Below are 9,528 nucleotides of genomic sequence, written 5' to 3' on the forward strand. Positions count from 1 at the left end.
ATCCAAGTTTCCTCTCAGCCCCAATCTCCTGCCTTCTCCCCATACCCCTTCATGCTCTGACCAATCAAGAATCTATCAACCTCTGCTTTAAGTATACATAAAGACTTGGTCTCCACAGCCGCCTATGGCAATGAATTCAATAGATTCACCACTCACTGGCTAAAGAAATTCCTCTTCATTTCCCTTCTAAAAGGATGCACCTCTACTCCACGGCTGTGTCCTCTGGTCCTAGACTCTCCCACTACAGGAAACATCCTCTCCCATTGAGGAATTTCAGCATTTGATAGGGTTCAATCAGGTCACCCCTCATTCTTCTGAATTCCGGTGAATACAGACCCAGAGACGTCAAAACCTCTTCATATGACAAGTCGTCAATCCTGGAATCATTTTCCCTCCATGTATTAAAGACCAAGATTTCAATCAAAGGGAGTGTCCAGATAGAAAACGATTCCAATAAAAACATAGAATTACAGATCTACCCGTGAATCTGACATCTCCTTTTCCAAACCTCTGCCAAAGTTAATTGAGAAGTTCAAATAATTCTCTCAATCTGGTTAATTACGTGATTACAGATTACAAATACAGAAATGCAAGTCACTGCTAAAGACAATTAACAGCAATAGATCAGGAAATTCGGAGGCATGTTTTTTGTTTCCCTGACCAGATAGCAACTTAATGTTTGTACAATTTGTGCTTTTTTTTCTCTCTCTCTCTGTATTCGGTGCTTGTTGGTCTTTTCCCATTGTGGTCTTTTGGATTAACATCAGAACCCATTAACATCCAATGAACATCTGGATATCATTTTCAGTCTCTTTTTTGCTACAAAATGTAAATTGCTTATTCCTTTGCATTTTAAAGATGTTTATTGTAAAATCGTCATTGGATATATTAAAGACTACCTTACATCCATAATCTAGGGTTATCTCAAACCAGAAAACTTTTTCTCGTAGTCTATCCTATCAATTCCCTTCATAATTTCAGAAACCACTACGAGATACCCCCTCAATTTTCCCCTTTCTCTAGGGTAGAAGTTCCCAACTTGGGTTCCATGGACCCCTAGGTTAATGGTAAGGTTCCATGGCATAAAAAAGATTGGGAAATTTTGCTGTAGGGAGAAGATTGTACACAAGCTGAATGTGGACTTCAGAAAAAGTAAGAAGAGGGAACACACACCAATCCTAATGGAGGGAGCGGAAGTGAAGAGGATGAGCAATTACAAGTTCTTGGGTGTTAATATCTCTGAGAACCTAACCTTGTCCCAGCTAATCGATGCAGCTATGAAGAAGGTAAGACAGTGATTATATTTCATTAGGAATTTGATGCAATTTGGAATGTCGCCTAAAACACTTGAAAATTTCTACAGATGTACCATGGAGAGCATTCTGACTGGCTGCATCACCCTCTGGTATGGTGGCGGGGGGCGGGGGGGAGGTCACTGCAAAGGAACAAAGTAAGCTGCAGAGAGTTGTAAAATTAGTCAGCTCCATCATGGGTACTAGCCGCCGTAGTATCCAAGACATCTTCAAGGAGATGTCCCAAAAAAGCAGCATCCATTATTAAGGTCCCCCATCACCCAGGACATGCCCTCTTCTCATTGCTACCATCAGAAAGGAGGTACAGAAGCTTGACGTCACATACTCAACGATTCAGGAACAGCTTCTTCCCCTCTGCCATCAGGGTTTTGAATGGACATTGGAACCATAAACACTACCTCACCGCTTTTTAAAATTTTTGTTTTTGCACTATTTAATTTAACTATTTGATACACACATACAGTATATACTTCCTGTAATTCAGTTTTTCCCCCCTATATTATCATGTATTGCATTGTACTGCTGTTCAAAGTTAACAAATTTCAGGACATATGTCAGTGGCATTAAACCTGATTCTGATTCTGAAATTAAGATATTGAACGTTTTTATTGTAGTAAGTACTATCGAAAATGTTACATTAATTGTTTTGACTGTCAGATACTTTTGTTCCAATATTAAAGCAATATAATTATTTGTAATATAGAGTCACAGAGAAATACAGGGCAGAAACATGCCTTTCAGGCCATCTAGTCCATGCCGAAAACTATTTAAACTGCCTACTCCCAATGACCTGCACTGGGACCATAGCCCTCCATATTCCTACTATCCATGTACCTATCCAAATTTGTCTTAATCGTCGAAAACAAGCTTGCATGGACCACTTGTGCTGGCTGCTCATTCCACGCTCTCATAACCCTCTGAGCAAAGAAGTTTCCCCTCATGTTCCCCTTAAACTTCTCACCTTTCACACTTAAGCCATGACCTCTGGTTGTAGTCCACCCAAAGTCAGTGGAAAAAGCCTGCTTGCATTTACCCTATCTATATGCCTCATAATTATCTATACCTCCATCAAATCTCCTCTCAATCTTCTACGTTCTAAAGAATACAGTCCTAACCTATTCAATCTTATAACCCAGGTCCTCCAGACCCGGTAAAATCCTTGTAAATTTTCTCTGTACTTTCTCAACCTTGTGGATAAGTGACCAAAACTGCACACAATACTCCAAATTAGGCCTCAACAATGTCTTATAACTTCAACATAACATCCCATCTCCTGTACTCAATATTTTTATTTATGAAGGACGATGTGCCAAAAGCTTTCTTTACAACCCTATCTACCTGTTACACCACTTTCAATGAATTATGACCTGTATTCCCAGATCTTTGTTCTACCACACTCCTCGATGTCCTGCTGTTCACTGTGTAAGACTTACCCTGGTTGGTCCTACCAAAGTACAAATCCTTGCACTTGTCTGCATTAAATTCCATCTGCCATTTTTCAGCCCATTTTTCCAGCTGATGCAGATCCCTCTGCAAGCCATGATAGCCTTCCTCACTGTCCACTACACACCCAATCTTAGTGTCATCCGCAAAGTTGCTGATCCAGTTGATCACATTATCATCCAGATTATTGTTATAGATGACAAAGAACAAAGGGCCCAGCCTCGATCCCTGTGGCACTCCACTTACAGGCCTCCAGTGAGAGAGGCAACCATCAACTACCACTGTCTGGCTTCTCCCACAAAGCCAATGTCTAATCCAATTTACTACCTCATCTTGAATGCTGAGCTGCTGAACTTTCTTGACCAACCTCCCATGTGGAACCTTGTCAAATGCCTTCTTAAAGTCCATGTAGACAACATTTACTGCCTTGCCTTCGTCCACTTCCTGGTAACTTCTTCAAAAACCTCTATAAGATTGGTTAGACATGTCCTACCGTACATGAAGCCATGCTCATTATCCTTAATCAGTCCGTGTCTATCCAAATACTTATATATCTGGTCCTTTAGAATACCTTCCAATAACTTTCCCACAACTGATGTCAGACTCGCTGGTTTATAATTTCCTGGTTTCTGTTTAGAGCCTTTTTAAATAGTGGAACAACATCGGCTATCCTCCAATCCTCTGGTACCTCCCCTGTCACTATGGGTGTTTTAAGTATTTCTGCTAGGGCCCCAGCAATTTCTGCAGTTGCCTCCTGCAGGGTTCAAGGGAACTCCTTGTCAGGCCCTGGGGATTTATCCACCCTGATTTGCCTCAGGGTAGCAAACACCTCCTCCTCTGTAACCTGTACAGGGTCCATGAAGTTGATGCCACCTTGCCTCACTTCTATAGACTCTGTATCCGTCTCCTGAGTAAATACAGATGTAAAGAATGCATTTAAGATCTCCACCATCTGTTTTGGCTCCACACATGGATTACCATCCTGGTCTTCCAGAGGACCAATTTTGTCCCTAGCAAGCCTTTTGCTCATAACATACCTGTAGAATCCCTTAGGATTCTCCTTCACCTTGTCTGATCGAGCAACTTCATGCCTTATTTTAGCTTTCCTGATTTCTTTCTTAAGTGTCTCTTGCATTTCTTGTACTCCATAAGCACTTCATTTGTTCCTGTTCGCCTATACCTGCTATGCACCTCTTCTTTTTTTCTCTTAACCAGGGCTTGAAAACCAAGTTTCCCTACACGTGTTACGTTTACCTTTTATTCTGACAGGCACATACAAGCTTGGTACTCTCAAAATTTTGTTTTTGAATGCCTCCCACTTTCCAAGAATACCTTTGCCTGAAAACAGCTCGTCCCAATCAGCAGTTGCCAGATCAATTCTGATACCACCAAAATTGGCCTTTCTCCAATTTAGAATCTCAACCCATGATGCAGAACTATATATTTTAGATTTAGATTATGAAGACAAGCAGTCCTCTTTTATTGTCATTTAGTAATACATGCATTAAGAAATGATACAATATTTCCTCCGGTGTGATATCACAAAACACAGGACAGACCAAGACTGAAAAAACTAACAAAACCACATAATTATAACATATAGTTACAACAGTGCAACAATACCATAACTTGATGAAGAACAGTCCATGAGCACAGTAAAAAGTTCAAAGTCTCTCGAATGTCCCACATCTCACGCAGACGGGAGAAGGAAGAAAAACTCTCCCTGCCATGCCCAACCACAGTCCGACTCTGAGTCATCCGAAAACTTCGAGCCTTCGATCAGCTCTCCGACACCGAGTACCGAGCGCCATCTTTATCCTAACGATTTGACCTCAATCTCGGTTGCCAACAGCAAGCAAAGCCGGGGATTTTTGAGGCTTTCCCTCCAGAAGATTCCCGATCGCGCAGTAACAACAGCAGCGAACGGGCGTTTCAGAAATTTCTCCAGATGTTCCTCTGTGCTTTCACGTCTGTCTCCATCAAATCAGAATTGTCCACAGCCCCTATTTAACGGATACAATATCATTTTCACCGGAGGGCTGCGCACGCATGGTGCGCTGCTCTCTCCTCCTGCCATCTTTACTCCTCCTCTCTTGCATATTTACTTTAAAATTAATGGCACTGTGGTCACTAGGTGCAAAGTATTCCCCTACACAAACTTCTGTCACCTGCCCTGCTCAAACTCTAATAGCAAATCCAGTATCACAAGCTTTCTCATTGGGAATTCTATGTATTGATGAAGGAAAATTTCCTGAGCACATTTGACAAACTCTATCTCACCTAATCCTTTTACAGTATGGGATTCACAGTCAATATGTGGAAAAGTTTAAAATCACCTACTATAACAACATTTGGTTCTTGCAACAGTCTGCGATCTCTTTACAAATTTGTTTTTCTAAATCCCTAGCAATGTTGGGTGGTCTGTAATATAGCCCCATTAATGCGGTCATACCTTTCTTATTTCTCAATTCCACCCATAATGCCTCACTGATTGAGTTCTCCAGTCTGTCCTGACAGAGCACTGCCGTGACTTTTTTCCCTGACTGGTAACGCCATCCCTCCTCCTTTAATCCCTCCTGCTTTGTCATGTATAAAACAACGGAACCCCAGAATATTTAACCACCAATTCTCACTGTTGGCTACAATATCGTAAGTCCAGGTGTTGATCCATGCCCTGAGCTCAGGTTGCAGCATGGTCAACCTTTTGACTCCTAATTTTTCTGAGGTCTTCCCAACGTCTGCCTCCAGAACCTTTCCACTAACTGTTCTGACACTCTGGTTCCCATCCCCCTGCAACTCCAGTTTAAACCCCACAGTGCAGCATTAACAAACCTTCCTGCTTGGATATTAGTTCCCACCCAGTTCAAATGCAAACTGTTCCTTCTGCTTTTCTTTTGCTTTCTCTGACTAAAGCCTCTCTTTGCTGAAGCCTTGATGAGCTAAAGCCTTAAGATCATCACTCTGACTCATCGTTCTGTTCTGTGCTGTATCTCTAAATAAAATACAAATGGAAATAAATTTCATAGCACTCAAAGTCTCCTCCATTAAAAAAACAATCAAACTGGCAGACAAGACTTCCCCTTGACTATCTTTGATTCATTCCAGACTATCCAAGTGCAGATTAATCCTGTCCTTCAGAATTCTTTACAGTAAACTCCCTACTGCTGATGTAAGATATCTGTAATCACCAGGTCCTTCTTGGATAAAGAAGCCATATTTAGTTTCCTTTAGTTAGGCAGCATTGCTTCTGGGGCCAGAGAAGATATGAAATCTCCTTTGGCAGCCTGGGATACAATTCATCAAGCCCTAACAATTTACCCACCTTTAAGCCTGCTAAGACATCTAATAGCTCCTCATTTCCATGTCATACCCCTTCCTTCAATTCTCCATCTTCCTCCCTAGTGAACACTGAGGAGCAGTATTCATTTAAGGCCTCATTTACATCATTGGAAATAAATGTGCAGTATAGGAATACACCCCTTGGCCCACTATGTCTGTGCTAACCACAATGCCAAGTTGAACTAGTCACAGCTAAACCCCATTTGTCCATGTATCTATCGAAATGCACCTAAATCTTTTGCTATCGTATCTGCTTCTATCACCTCCCTTGGTCATGCATTCCATAGACCCACAATACCTGGTGTGAAAACCTTACTCTTCACGTCCCTTCCCTTAAACATATGCCCTCGAGTTTTAGACTTTCCCAACGTGGGAAAAAGACCATGACCACCACATTATCTATGGCCCTTCATAATCTTATAAGCCAGTATAAAGTCACACTTAAGCCTCCTTCGGTTAAGGGAAACAGTCCCAGCCCATCCAGTCTTGCCAATATCCTTGTGAATAGTTTCTGCTCCCTTTCTCACTTAATCACATTTTTCCAAGAGTATGACAACTGGAACTGTTCACAATGTCTCACCAACATCTTGTATAGCTGTAAAATGGCATTCCAATTCTTGTACTCAATGTCCTGACCAATGAAAGGCAAGCATGCCAAATGCCTCTTTCACTGCCTTGATAATCTGTACACCACTTTCAAGGAACTCTGTACTTGTACTGTAAGTCTCTCTGTTCTACAACACTTCCTGGGGCTCTGCATTCATAGTGCATTTCCTGCCCTGGCACAATTTCCCAAGATGCTTCACTTTGCATTTGTCCGAATAAATTCTATCTGCAATTTATTTACCTCAAAGTTCAAAGTAAATTTATTATCAAAGTACATGTATGTCACCATATACAAACGTACTACCCTGAGATTAATTTTCTTGTGGGCATTGAATAAGTTGATAATAACTTTCCTAGTTGATCTACGAGGGGTGATCAATAAGTTCGTGTCTCAAGGTAGAAGGAGATGAGTTATACAGCTCTCGTTACATGCACATGCAGTTCAACTCTGAGTGATTATGCAGAAAGTTTGAGGTTAATAACTCATCTCCTTCTACCTTAGACCACAAACTTATCAATCACCCCTGATGAGTTATTAACCTTAAACTTTCTGCATAATCACTCAAAGAGTTGAACTGCATGTGCATGTAACGAGAGCTGTATAGAACATAATGCTCCCATATAACCCTCCACCTTAAATTCCTCCATATACCTGTCCAGTAGTCTCTTAAATTTAACTCATCTCCTTCTACCTTAGGCCACGAACTTATCAATCATCCCTGTTGTGGGCACTTTCTGGAGGTCCAAGATCTGTATGCTCCACGACCGCTGGACTAAGTGTGTAAATGTAGAAGGAGACTATGTCGAAAAATAAATATGCTAGGTTTTCTAAAATTGACTCCTTTTACCTTAGGCCATGAACTTATCAATCACCCCTCGTAAGTCCTGTTGTAACCTTAGATTACCTTCTGTATTGTCCTCTACACTACCAATTTCTGTGTAACCTGCAAATCTACTACTTAGGTCACTTACCTTTTTCCTTGTGTTTACCTTTTTGTCTAAATTGTTAAAATAGTTGACAAACAACAGGGGACACTGCAGGTAAAGAAATGGCAGGGAACAAAGCACTGATCCTTGCAGTACGCTATCAGTCGGAGGCCTTCAATCTGAAAAGCAGCCCTTCATTACCACTCACTGCCATCTACCACCAAGTCAAATTTGTCTCCAATTGGTGAGTTCACTCTGGACCTCATCTACTTTTTTTCTAAAACCAAATCTTCAGTGCTGTTGATATTAATTTTATTCACATCTGATCAATGCAGAACAGGAAATAATACCTTTCAACTATCAGGGTTGTAGTTTATATAAAATAATAGCTGCAAGTATACTTCTGTTTTGTCACTTTTGATTGTGTCTTCAATTTTTTTCCTGTTGTGTTGTGGTCTTGTAGGTTTTCCTAATATGTAACATGTATAAGAAATAAAGTGGATGAGCTTGAGGTTCAGTTGGAAATTGGCAAGCATGACGTTGTGGGAATAACAGAGACATGGCTGCAAAAGGACCAGGGCTGGGAAATGAATATTCAGGGTATACGTCCTATCGAAAGGACAGACAGGTTGGCAGAGGGGGTGGGGTAGCTCTGTTGGCAAGGAATGAAATTCAGTCACTTGTGAGGGGGGACATAGAATCAGGAGATGTAGAGTCAGTATGGATAGAACTGAGAAACTGTAAGAGCAAAAAGACACTAATGGGAATTATCTACAGGCCCCCAAACAGTAGCCTGGATATAGGGTGCAAGTTAAATCAAGAGTTAAAATTGGCATGTCGCAAAGGTAATACTATGGTTGTTATGGGGGATTTCAACATGCAGGTAGACTGGGAAAATCAGGTTGGTACTGGACCCCAAGAAAGGGAGTTTGTGGAGTGCCTCAGAGATGGATTCTTAGAGCAGCTTGTATTAGAGCCTACCAGGGAGAAAGCAATTCTGGATTTAGTGTTGTGTAATGAGCCAGATTTGATAAGGGAACTCGAGGTAAAGGAGCCATTAGGAGGTAGTGACCATAATATGATAAGTTTTAATCTACAATTTGAGAGAGAAGAGGGAAAATCGGAAGTGTCAGTATTACAGTTGAACAAAGGGGACTATGGACCCATGAGGGAGGAGCTGGCCAAAGTTGACTGGAAAGATACCCTAGCAGGGATGACAGTGGAACAACAATGGCAGGTATACAGAAGGTGCAGGATCAGTTCATTCCAAAGAGGAAGAAAGATTCTAAGGGGAGTAAGGGGAGTAAGGGGCAACCATGGATGACAAGGGAAGTCAAGGACAGTATAAAAATAAAAGAGAGGAAGTATAACATAGCAAGGATGAGCGGGAAGCCAGAGGATTGGGAGACTTTTAAGGAGCAACAGAAGATAACTAAAAAGGCAATATGCGGGAAAAGGATAAGGTACGAAGGTAAGCTAGCCAAGAATATAAAGGAGGATAGTAAAAACTTCTTTAGGTATGTGAAGCGGAAAAAATTAGTTAAGACCAAAGTTGGGCCCTTGAAGACAGAAACGGGTGAAATTGTTATGGGGAACAAGGAAATGGCAGATGAGCTGAACAGGTACTTTGGATCCAACTTCACTAGGGGAGACACAAACAATCTCCCAGATGTAATAGTGGCCAAAGGACCTAGGATAATGGAGGAACTGAAGGAAATTTGCATTAGGCAGAAAATGGTGTTGGGTAAACTGATGGGACTGAAGGCTGATAAATCCTAGATGGTCTGCATCCCAGGGTACTTAAGGAGGTGGCTCTAGAAATCGTGGACGCATTGGTAATCATTTTCCAATGTTCTATAGATTCAGGATCAGTTCCTGTGGATTGGAGGGTAGCTAATGT

The sequence above is a fragment of the Mobula hypostoma genome, chromosome 11 (genome assembly GCF_963921235.1).
Source record: "Mobula hypostoma chromosome 11, sMobHyp1.1, whole genome shotgun sequence".
NCBI lineage: Eukaryota > Metazoa > Chordata > Chondrichthyes > Myliobatiformes > Myliobatidae > Mobula > Mobula hypostoma.